The sequence below is a fragment of the Euphorbia lathyris genome, chromosome 2 (assembly GCF_963576675.1).
Source record: "Euphorbia lathyris chromosome 2, ddEupLath1.1, whole genome shotgun sequence".
NCBI lineage: Eukaryota > Viridiplantae > Streptophyta > Magnoliopsida > Malpighiales > Euphorbiaceae > Euphorbia > Euphorbia lathyris.
In genome coordinates, this window is record NC_088911.1 from 12,309,572 (window position 1) to 12,322,523 (window position 12,952).

Consider the following 12,952-nt stretch of genomic DNA (forward strand, 5'->3'; position numbering starts at 1 on the left):
CTCACGCCCCGCGTGGATGTGTCCCTGGACTTGGTGGTTCTTGTTGGGCAATCTTACGCATGGCGTCCCGGGACATACGCCCCGCGTACTCGACCTCCTGGTCTGAACTCTCATCGGGGGCTGGTTCCACGCCCCGCGCCTCGGAGGGCACGCCCTGCGTGTGCGACTTGCTGGGTTGTTCTACAGGCTTTGGGCTCTTCACGCCCCGCGCCCTACCAGGTACACCCCGCGTGCTCCCGTATTTTCCCTTTTCTTCATCTCCCTCGGCTAGCTCTCTACGGGTCTCGTCTTTAGGTTCCGGGTCCCCCTCTAGAGAGTGGATGCCTTCATCATTTTTATAATGTCAAACTAAAAGAGTTTCGTTTTTAACAAATCGAAAACTTCAGTCTCTATTTTGATAAAAAAAAATTATGCAAGACAAACGTAAAAGCATAATTTTTTATTTATTTTACCCTTAAACCTATTTGTATATATCTGTTGGCCCAAAATAAAATAAATTTTATTTTATGTATATAGAAAGCTTGGGTTTAATTTTAGGGTATAGTTTCTATTTTTTCTAGAAAAATAATAATTATGAATGAAAATAAAGAAATATATATATGTAAACTAACCTCCAGCTCGGCGAGCTGGAAGTCAGCACGACAAACGAGAGATCAGTCCTCGCCCGGAGCCCGTTTCGGTCCACCCGACTTCTCCAAACGCACCCGAATACAACCACGAGCTAACCTACGAAGCCTAGCCCATCCCCATATCTAGGCCCAAGCCTGAAAATTCTCTCTAACCACAAGGTAGTGGGGCGATGTGGCATGGAAGTTGGTAGTGGTTGGTGGAGGTTGAGGAAGTTAGTGAGGTGGCAAGTTAGTGGGCAAAGTTAGAGAGAAAAATAAGGGTTAGTTGATAATTAATTACCCAAAATGCCCTTCCAAAAAACTATAAATAGACCCTCCCACACTCAACTCAAACACACTCATTCAATACACAAACCCCCTCTCAAAGCTCCAATGCTTAATTCCTAGTTTTTGTTCTTTGTTCTTCAAATTCTTAGTTCTCCTTTCCTTTTTCTAGCTCTTTTTCTAGCTCTTTTAGTGTGCTTTAGCTTTAATTCAAGCCTCTTTTCAAGTTTTTTCAATTCAATTTAGCATTCCTAAGCCTTTATTTCACTCAATTCCTTAGCTATAATTATTTTGCAAGTTAATTTTTCTAGATTCGTCCAAATATTTTCAAAGCCCGATTTCGTCCATTTAAATTCATTTTTTGCTTTCGATCCCTCCAACAAAGCTGTTCCTGACGTCTTGAATTTCAATCTAGTATATTTAGTTTCCCAATTCCGTGCTCAGAAACTATAATTACAAGCCAATCTTTATAGACCAAATTCTTTTAGCTAGTCTCTTCCCAGAATTTTCCAGATTCGTCCAGTTATTTTCAAAACTCAATTTCGTCCATTTAGAGTCCGTTTTAGCCTTCGATCCCTTATAGAAGTTTGTTCCTGACGTCCCGAAGTTAAATTTATCCTATTTACTCGTCCAATTCCGTGTTCTTAAGCACTTAAACGAGCCCACCGAAATCAAAGATTAAATCTGCCCCATTTGCCTACCACACGTTTTTGATATTGCCAAGATCGTATTCCATACGGGCCCAACTGAACGTGGTGCATTAGAGGATTTTCAAGTCGACATCAAATTTTAACGTCCAGCCGAGATAGCTATTGTGGCTCCGAGTTTGTCGTTGAATTTCAATTTTATTTTAATTGCATTTCAATTCCTTGTATTGATTTGTTTTTTCCAATTCAATTGATTGTCTATATGTTTAGTATAGAAATTTTTCAATTGTAATTCATTTTCAATTTCATGCTTTTTGAACATATGTATTTAAACCTTGGTCAAATCAATAAAATACCAATTTTTTCACCAAATCTCGTGTCAATTTCGCACTTTTAATTTCTTTATTTTACCCGTCTTCAATTTATACGCTTAGCTTAAATAAAAATAATTAATCTAGCAAAGTTTTTATAACGGCGCTAGAGACCCAAGAGGGGCTTTTTCAATCCTTGCATCCCTCGCCAATCGTTTCGATTAGAATTCACGTTTTTGGCGCACGATTTCATAAACTTAACCGTCTTTCATAATTGAGAAATAATTTCTCTGGCACGCCCGCACCCTAACCACACGTGACAAGGTTGAGATTAGCATATTTCGAAAATATCGCTAACAATTTTTGGCACGCCCAGTGGGACTTTTTTTAGCTACCAAAAATTGTGTTTATACCCATTTTAAGTCCAAATTTTTCACACTCAGTTTTTTAAACCACTTGTTTTTCATGCTTTGCTTTTTATTCCATTAATAAGTATTCATTTATTTTCTTGTTCTTTCTTGTTCAAACTCGATTACTAACTTAATTTCATCATTTTCACCTATCAATACTCACGGAGGATGCCTCCTAGGAAGAACACCGGGAAAGATCCAACTTCATCGGACTCGGAAGAGAGTCAAAATCAGAACCGAGATCATAACAATGAATCCGGAGTACCCAAAGGCTTTATGGCCGAGACTGTGAGCAATATCGAAGGTGCAAACCAACAACCACCTCAAGGACCACCCGTATTCGACATGACATCAATCATGGCAAGTATGGAGAAGCAAATTAGCCAATTTCTACATGGGTTTGCACAAACCATGAAAGAGAGTCATGAGGCTATGTGTAATATGATGCAAGCTAGCAACGAAGCCATGCTTAAAGCTAACAATGAGGCGGTAGCCAATTCCATCAAAGTCCCAGCCCTTGAGGAGAGAATTGTCGATCTAACCGGAGAGATATGCAAAATCCCAAAAAAATGTGCCGAGCTATTTTCACAAAAATCAACATCCCAAGGACCGGCAGACAATGGAAAGGGAACACCGATCTCAGGTGCCGGTGAAAGGTACATCCCGCCACCAGCTCGAGAAGAGAACCTCAGGTTCAATGAGCGCGGTGATAGGATCAGCCCAGAATCCGTTCAAGTTCCACCACCTCAACAACATTTTAGGTCTCATACCGGGCCTAGTAACCATGCCGAATATTATGAGGAGAGCTATACTCGTAATATAGGGGGCAATGGGAGAGGAACTAGCTTTCACCCATAACGGACTATGCACATGCGTGTGGAGCCCACCAACAACTTAGGAGAGGCCCAACGCATAAAAAACATCATCCAAGAAATTTATGGGCCAACCGTGAGGGAGGTGTACCGACCCGAGTTCCAAAAACCGTATCCACAGCAGTATGATCAACTATATCATTTACCTCATAATTTTAGAGTCCCTGATTTTACTTTGTTTTCAGGAGAAGAAAGGCAATCCACTGTAGAGCATGTGGCACGATTCACCTTTCAATGCAGTGGTTTGAGCATGGATATGAACTTCGACATGTTGCGCTTACGCTTATTCCCAGGATCACTAACAGGACCAGCGTTCTCTTGGTACACCACATTGCCTTCAGGGTCCATTCATGGTTGGGAACAAATGGAAAGGCTTTTCCATAACCAATTCTATCGAACGGAGCCCGAGGTTTGTGTTACGGAGTTGTCCCGAATGACGCAGCGACATGGGGAACCAGTTGAAAATTTTATCAACCGATTCAAAAAGATGCGACATCGATGTCGAATCAATATCCCCGAGGTCGAATTCGTAAAGATTGCCCAACGTGGACTAGAATTTGAAAACCGGAAGAAATTTCAGGGAATCGATTTTCACGACTACTATGAATTGGTGGCCAAGGTTTCAGAGTACGAGGAATTGATGAGGGAAGATCATCGACGTAAGAAGAACTCTATGGGAAGCTATCAAGGGGATGTACAAACACATGAGGTAGCCATCGCCGACTTAACAAACACCGGATCTCGAACATGTCCCGTGTTGTTAAAAAATCCCAAAACACCAGAGGTAGTCAAAAGGATTCCAATCACCCAATATACTTTTGACGTCTCAAAGACGGAAGAGATTTTTGATTACTTGTTAAAAGAGCAGTTCATCACATTACCGCCTAGACATGTGATCCCATCCAAAGAGGAAATACGCGGACGAGATTACTGTAAGTATCACGACAACTGGAGCCATAATACTCAAGCTTGTTTTGGTTTTAGAAATGCCATGCAGGATAGGATTAACCGCGGGATACTCCAATTCCCGGAAAATAAGGAAAGCATGCTGATCGATGATGACCCATTCCCGGTAGCCAACATGATCAATGCCACTTCACTAGTGTGGGGGGGCAAAGGAAAGAAATAATGCAACCTGAGGGCTCGACAGATATGGGTACCAAAGGTGAGGCCAGCTAAATTGGAGGAGAGTTCAAGGCAATCACAAAATGAAAAGAAAAGAGAGATGCAACAACAACGACCGCGTTTCGTGACACCTTCAAGCACGTCGCCCATCGATCAATGGCAATTAAATAACCACAAGAAGTTCCCAAGGCCTCTTTCAAAAAATGCGAAAAGAAGATTAAGGAAAAGAGAGGCAGAAAAAAGAAATAGTCAAAAGGAATCTCCCAGCGTTAACTCTAATGATGCGAGAGGAGGAAGGAAAAACCAAGAGAAAAACCTCCAGATTCGGGTTGGAGATTTCATCATTCAGATAGATTGTACAGCTACCTCTTTAATTTTACCTTCTGGTTTTAGAGGTGAAGACACCAAGAAGGAAGTCCCCAAACTCGAGCATAAGGAGCAAGAAGACACAATACCAAAGGCATCAGGTGAAAGGGGTATGAAGAGGGTTTACTTTGACAAGCCCACTCCAAGGATGACTCGCCATATCAAACCTTTATACTTCAAGGCTCATGTAGATGGCAAACCGATCTCCAGAGTACTCATTGACAATGGATCAGCCATTAACATCATGCCGATGAAGATGGTCCTAGCCCTAGGAAAATCGGAGGAAGGTATAATCTCATCAGAGGTGTCGGTTTCAGCCTTCACGGGAGAAATTGCGAAGACATACGGTGTCCTACCTTTGGAGCTCACTGTTGGCTCTCACACCACCATGGCTGCTTTCTTCGTGGTAAATTCAACTGCGAGCTATCAGGCACTTTTGGGGAGAGATTGGATTCACTCCAACTCATGCATCCCCTCGTCATTGCACCAACTTCTTCTATTTTGGAAGGGAGACGATGTGGAAGTTATTCGGGCGAATGAGAAGCCGTTTGAAACCTACTCAGATGTGGTCGAAGCCAGACTTTACGAGGAATCTGTTGGCCCAATCCGAGTTGGGTCCAATTACAAAGAGCAATCATGTGGCGAAGAGATTAAGAATATCTTAAAGCCAACGGCAATCGTGCCTCGACGAAGGCCATTCCATAATGAACCAATAATTGAAGAAATTCCATGATTAAGACAACATCGGAAAAAGAAGCGGTAGCTTCAGCCGCTATATCAAAACTAAATGCACAACAACTAGCGGAGAAACTGTACCAAGAAAACGACATGAGGGTCTCATAAGTCGAAACCCCTAAGGGAACAACAGAACTAAATCCTCAAGGAGAAGAAATCCGATTACAAGATCTGAAAAGGGCAAACCTAAAGTTAGAAGATGAAGGTTCCATGGCAGTCGATCCTCTAGATGAAGTAAATCTAGGAACGGAAGAGGAACCTCGGGTTACATTTGTCAGTAGCTTACTACGCCCAATATTAAAAGAAGCCATTATCAGTTTGCTTCATGAGTTTAAAGACTGTTTCGCTTGGAATTATGATGAAATGCCCGGATTGAGCAAAGACGTAGTGGAGCATGTTGAAACACCTTTCCACAAGATTTTGATTTGACAAAATCATCCATAATTAAGAGGCAATTAAATTTAAATGCTTTGATTTAATTGTACTAATGTGTTTGTTCAATATTGAGTGCAAAAATATATATATAAAGTAAGACAGGTCAGAAGTCAGCATAAGCCAAAAGCTGAGTGGAACGCAACTCAACATGAAAGGATAAAAGCTGAGTAAAGTAGAACTCAGCATCAGAAGCTTCTTTCAAAGTTGCCAGAACGAAGCTGACTAAATTAGAAGACTCCTTCAGAATTAAATAAACAAGAACGGAGCTGACTAAGAAGGAATTCATCATAGAAGTTGAACATTTGAAGATAACGGATGAAGCTGAGTAACAGTCAGGACAACATGAAAGATCCGTTCACTAAAGGACAAAGTCTGCCAATCTTCTGCACCAATAATTGAAGCCTCGAAAGCACACAGAAGACTAATTCCAAGAATCATGGGTCTGTGGATTATTGGTAAAAGACAACTGGCACAAAAAGACAAGTCTGATGCAAGAAGACAAAACCTAACGCCTGAAGAAAACAGAAGAAGGGAATGGCGGAACAGTCTGAAGCTGACCAGAAGCTGTCTCCTAAAAGAGCCGTTTTGGACATAACGGCTAAACCAATTCAAAATGATCCAATCTTCTGAAATTCATCTATAAAAGGACAATGAGAGTTCTTGGATCATTTGCTCAAGCATAAAAAAGAAAAATACAAGAGAGAAAATTCTGAAAGCACTCAAATACAAAAAGATCTTACACCAATTTTTCTATTCTCTGTGTAAATGCTAGATTGATTGTTTTGTAATCATCTAAGGTGTTCTTTAGTTGAAAAAGAACAAGTGTGTGATCAATAGGAATATTGAGAGTGTTTGAGCTGAGTACTGGGTTGTAAGTATTCAGTGGTAGAAAAATCTAAGTTCTGGGTTGTAGTACTTAGTAGGAGCTGGGTAGACGAATAGAGGACATACTCTTGCATACTCACTGCCTTGTAAAGGGTTTGTGCTCTACCTTGAAAGAGCTCAGTATTGGATTGAAAATCCCAGGAGGAACTGGGGACTAGACGTAGGCAGAGAGGCCGAACCAGGATAAGTCGTGCTGAGTAACTTCTAAACTCTCTCTCTCTCAATATATATATATATATATATATATATATATATGTTGCTTGTTGTATTTACTCAGCTTATAAATTGTTAAAACTGAAACTGAGTAAATCTGAGTGTTAAGTTGGAAGCTGACCTTTCAAGTGTCAATTCCCAACTCTCAAGTCAAGCAGTCTTACTGAGCATAGAACTAAAACTGTCTGACTAATCAAACACCCGTGCTGACCAACACGCTGAGTTATCAAACTCTTAAAATAACATTAAGTCAGCATAATTAAAAGCGAAAAAGTTACATTAGTTCCTAACCCCCCCTTTGGAACTAATTACTAAGGACCAACAAGTGGTATCAGAGCCTAAGCTCACTACTCAAAGATCTAACAATCTTGAGCTGATCCCGAAAAATGGGTGAGAATAGCACTCGTTTCCTCCCAGGAAACCAAACAACACAGATACTCCCTGAGGGATTATCAATCACTAGACCTCCCCTATTCTTTGGGTCTAATTATACATTCTGGAAGAATAGGATGAAGAACTTTATTCAAGCCACAAATATGAGTGCATGGCTTGCAATAGTTCAAGATCCACATATACCTTATAAAACTGTTGATAATGAGAAAATTATCAAGAGTGAAACTGAGTGGACAGAGGATGACCTCAGAAAATTACAAAATAATGCTTCGGCTATCAATATGCTTCACTGTGCTCTAGATGCTGTAGAATACAATAAGATTTCAGGTTGTGAGTCAGCATAGGAGATCTGGAAAAAGCTGGAAGTAACTTATGAAGGCACCAGCAAGGTCAAGGAATCCAAAGTGAACCAACACATGCGATTGTATGAGCTGTTCAAGATGACTGACAATGAGGACATCTCAGCAATGAATGCCAGGTTCACCAACATAATAAATGAGCTTAAAAGACTTGGTAAGAATTTCACTGAAGAAGAACAAGTGAAGAAGATCTTACGAAGTCTTCCCAAAAGCTGGCAAGCCAAGAAGACAGCTGTAGAGGAAGCTCAGGACCTGACCACATACAAATATGATTAGCTGATCGGTTCCTTGTTGACTCATGAAATTTCCATGAAAAACTTTGAAGCTAAAGAAAAATCTGAGGATAAGAAACAGAAATCACTAGTGATGAAAGCTGACTCCACAGAAGGTGAGTCAACTGATGATGAGGAAATGGCCATGTTTACTAGAAAAATGAAAAAGCTGTTCAGAAGAAATGAAAGAAATAGTAAGCGGCCATACAAGAGAGGAGACAGATATAAAGCTGAGTCTAGTGACACCAGATACAAAAAGGACAGCTCCAAGCCTGTCACATGCTATGAATGCCATCAAACTGGGCATATTAAGTCAAGATGTCCTAGTCTGAAGAAAGATAAAAATGGAAGCAAAAAGGCAATGGTGGCCACGTGGAGTGACAGTGATGAGTCGACATCATCTGAAGCTTAGCAAAATGAAACAGCCAACATATGTTTCATGGCAGATGATGGAGCTGACCAATCTCAATCTGAGCAAGCCGACCTCTCTGGAGATTCTGAGCAGGAGGAAAACAACAATGAGGTAACATCCTTACTTTTGCTTAGAAACGAAATGGTAAATGCCCTGAGTGACTTATATACACCAACTAAGAAGTGTAACAAAAGGATTAAGGCACTCAGCAGGCACTGTGATGAGATTGAGGAGGTCAAGCTGAGTGACCTCCGATATCTCCTCCAGGACAACTCAGATTTACATATGAACATGCAAATCATACATAAGTGTGTCACGGAGGTTCAAACTGAGTCAAAGAAACTTAGAAAGGATGTCACAACTTTACAGAACCAAATAAAAGGTTCAACTAAGAATAAACCCCATGCTGAGTACTCAGGTACTGGTCAGCATAAACAGTTTACTCAATGTAGCTGTTGTGGGAAGAAAGGACACACAAAAGCTGTGTGCTGGCATAACAAACAGACTGTCCAATGTGACTTCTGTGGTAAGAAAGGTCATACTACCAAGGTATGATGGCATGCTCAGCACAACAATGCTGACTACACTCAATATCACCCTCAAAGGGTAACTATGCGTGGCTTTTGTGGTAAAAGTGGCCATACTACAAAAGTATGTCGTCACAAGTTAAAATATGACTTTGCACCTGTTTACACTAACAAGAAAGGACCCAAAAAGAATTGGGTACCTAAAAACGAATAGTTTAAAATACAGGTCAGCTTGACATGCGTGGAGAAATCAAAACTCTGGTATATAGACAGCGCATGCTCAAGACACATGACAGGTGATGAAACTCAGTTCATCACATTAGAGCTTAAACGAGGAGGTAGTGTAAGCTTTGGAGACAACAAGAAGGGCAAGATAGTTGGCTCAGGAACTATCGGAGGTAACCCTAAAATTGAGTCAGTCTCCTTAGTTAAAGGTCTCAAATATAATCTTCTAAGCGTGGCTCAGCTTTGCAAGAGTGGAAGGAAGGTTATATTTGATGATACTAAGTGTCAGATACTCGAGGGAAAAACAAATGATTTGATTTTAACAGCCCCTCGTGTAGAAAATGTTTACATGTTGAGTTTGGAAAAACAATTTTCAAAAAGTATATGCTTAGTGTCTAAAGAGGACAACTCCTGGCTATGGCATAGGAGACTTGGGCATGTCAGCATGGACCTCCTTGCCAAACTAGCTAGAAAGCAATTAGTTGAGGGATTACCCAAATTAAAGTATGAAAAAGATCAACTGTGTAATGCTTGTCAGCAAGGTAAACAAATTAAAAAGTCATTTCATAGCAAAAAGGTTGTCTCAACCAAAAGACCATTGAAATTACTACATTTGGATCTTTTCGGACCTATCTAGCCACTCAGCATAGGAGGTAAGAAATTTTCCTTAGTTATTATAGATGATTTCTCTAGGTATACTTGGGTCATCTTGCTAAGTAGCAAAGATGAGACATTTGAGATGTTTACCACATTAGTCAAAAGGCTTGAAAATGACAAAGACCTAAGAGTAGCTCACATTAGAAGTGATAATGGTGGAGAATTCAAAAACCAATTGTTTGATGAATTATGTGAAACTAATGGTATTGACCACAATTTCTCTGCCCCTAGAACTCCTCAACAAAATGGAGTCGTTGAAAGGAAGAATAGGACAATAGTAGAAATTGCTAGGACAATGCTGAGTGAAAATAGGCTTCCAAAATATTTTTGGGGAGAAGCTGTCAATACAGCATGTTATATATTGAATAGGGCATTGGTAAGACCTATATTAAAGAAAACCCCTTATGAACTTTGGAAAGGACGAAAGCCCAATATTGGATACTTTCGTGCCTTTGGGTGTAAATGTTTTATACTCAACACTAAGGATAATCTGGCAAAGTTTGATGCCAAAGCTGACGAAGCGATCTTTTTGGGATACTCAACAAACAGTAAAGCATACAGAATTTATAATAAAAGGACCCAGGTTATAGAAGAGTCAGTCCATGTAGATTTCGATGAAACTGGCCCTGCAGGAAGAACAACTCAACACACAGAGGAAGAACCCAACTCAGCTCCTGCTGACCAAAATGGACATGCTGAGTCATCAGTACAAGAACTGACCAAAGGTAAAATCGAAACTGAAATTATCTTTGCTGACCAATCTGTCCCTGCAGAGATTGTAGAAACACATGTTCCAAACAACTCAACATTACCCAAGGAGATAAAAATTCCAAGAGGACATTCAGAAAAGTCCATCCTTGATGATGCAAACAATAAAGTAATGACTAGAGATCAGCTTAGGAAGTTCCTTAGCAACGTTGCTTTCGTATCAGTTCATGAACCAAAGAACTTTGCTGATGCTGAGCATGATGAGTATTGGATCAATGCTATGCAAGAAGAGCTTGACCAATTCACAAGAAATGAGGTATGGGATTTAGTACCTAAACCTAGGAATAAAAAATCCATAGGAACTAAGTGGGTTTTTAGAAACAAACTAGATGAGCATGGAAATGTAATTAGGAACAAAGCTCGACTTGTAGCCCAAGGCTATAGTCAGCAAGAGGGCATTGATTATGGTGAAACCTTTGCACCAGTTGCTAGGTTAGAAGCTATACGTATATTGTGTGCATATGCTAGTTTCATGAACTTTAAATTGTATCAAATGGATGTTAAAAGTGCATTTCTTAATGGATTTATAAACGAGGAGGTATATGTTAATCAACCTCCGGGCTTTGAAGATCCAAAATTTCCAAACCACGTTTATAAACTCAAGAAGGCCTTATATGGCCTGAAGCAAGCTCCAAGAGCTTGGTATGAAAGGTTGACCAACTTTCTGCTGACCAGGAATTATGTCAGAAGAAAAGCTGACACAACCTTGTTCATTAAGAAAAAGGGTAAACATACCCTACTTGCACAAATCTATGTAGATGACATAATATTTGGTGCTACTGACGAATCTTTGTGTCAAGAGTTTAGCAAACAGATGCAGACTGAGTTCGAAATGTCTATGATGGGAGAACTCAGCTTCTTCCTTGGACTTTAGATCAAGCAAGGTAAGAACGGCATCTTCATTAGTCAGTCCAAGTACACCAAGGAGATGTTAAAGAAATTTGATATGGAAGATTGTAAGCCCATATCAACCCCTATGGGTACTGATACTGTCCTATGCAAAGATGAGAAAAGTAAGTCAATAGATAGTAAACTTTATCGAGGTATGATAGGCTCCCTACTTTATCTCACTGCTAGTAGACCTGATATACAATACTCAGTATGTTATTGTGCAAGATATCAAGCTGACCCAAGGGAATCTCACTTAATTGCTGTAAAAAGAATTTTTAGATATTTGCAGAGCTCAGTTGATGCAGGTTTATGGTATCCAGCCTCAAATGACTTCACACTCATAGGATACACTGATGCTGACTATGGATGGGATAAGCTAGAACGTAAGAGTACTTCAGGAGGATGCCATTTCCTTGGAAGCTGTCTAGTATCTTGGTTCAGCAAGAAACAGTCATCAGTTGCTCTGTCTACAACTGAAGCTGAGTATGTTGCTGCTGGAAGCTGTGTAGCTCAAGTCCTATGGATAAAGCAACAGCTTGAGGATTATGGAGTAAGAACTGAGACAATAGAGATCAAATGTGACAACAAAAGTGCCATTGATCTATCCAAGAATCCTATTCAACACAGCAGGATGAAGCATGTCAGCATAAGGCATCACTTCATCAGAGATCACGTACTAAAGAGTGAGATCAAGCTGACTTATGTACCAACAAATGAACAGCTTGCAGATATCTTCACCAAACCTTTAGCTCGTGAACAATTTAGCATACTAAGGGAAGCCATCGGTATGTCTAATCCTCTTCAATAATTCTAAGTATTTGAATAAATGTTGAGTGATTGTCATGCTGACTGATATCAATCTAGTAACTACTGCACATTGAGCTTAATAGTCTATGCTGAGTAGATACAAATGCTGAGTAAATATTCTGTGCTGAGTAAATAGACATATTGAGTAATCACCTTATGCTGAGTGAATGTACATGTTGTGTGATGAACATATGTTGAGTTACTAAGAGATAGGAAATCCATCTACGTAGAATTAAATACCCAGTATCATAAACGATTCATATTCTGGCAAACTGAGTAAATGCCCACTTGCACCGATAAACAATGACACGTGTAACAAATCATACCTAGGAAAACGCAAGTAATGATGAATACCCATGCGCCGAACCTGTCATAAATGGCAGAATCTTTGTCGATTAGAGTCCCAAGATGAAAACGACTAGTTCATTAATGACTAAAAACTCTATAAGTAGCGGAAGGATCCCCACTCATTTCTCTTTACGCTTACGATCCTCTGAAATCGAATTCTCCTCTCTCCCTAAATCTTAAAAACCTTCCTCGGTAACAATGGCTTCCGGCAAGAACGAAATCCCTAACCTCACCACTCAGCCTGGCCAAACCTCTGGCAAACCCACTCAAGCTGACCCCGCTGGTTCTTCGAGGCAAATCGAAAGGAATATGATCAAGGTCCATAAAAAGGTCAATAACTTGGAAGTATTGAAATGTAGATGGTTCTCTCCAGGTTTCGTCACTTCAGAGAAACCGTTCTG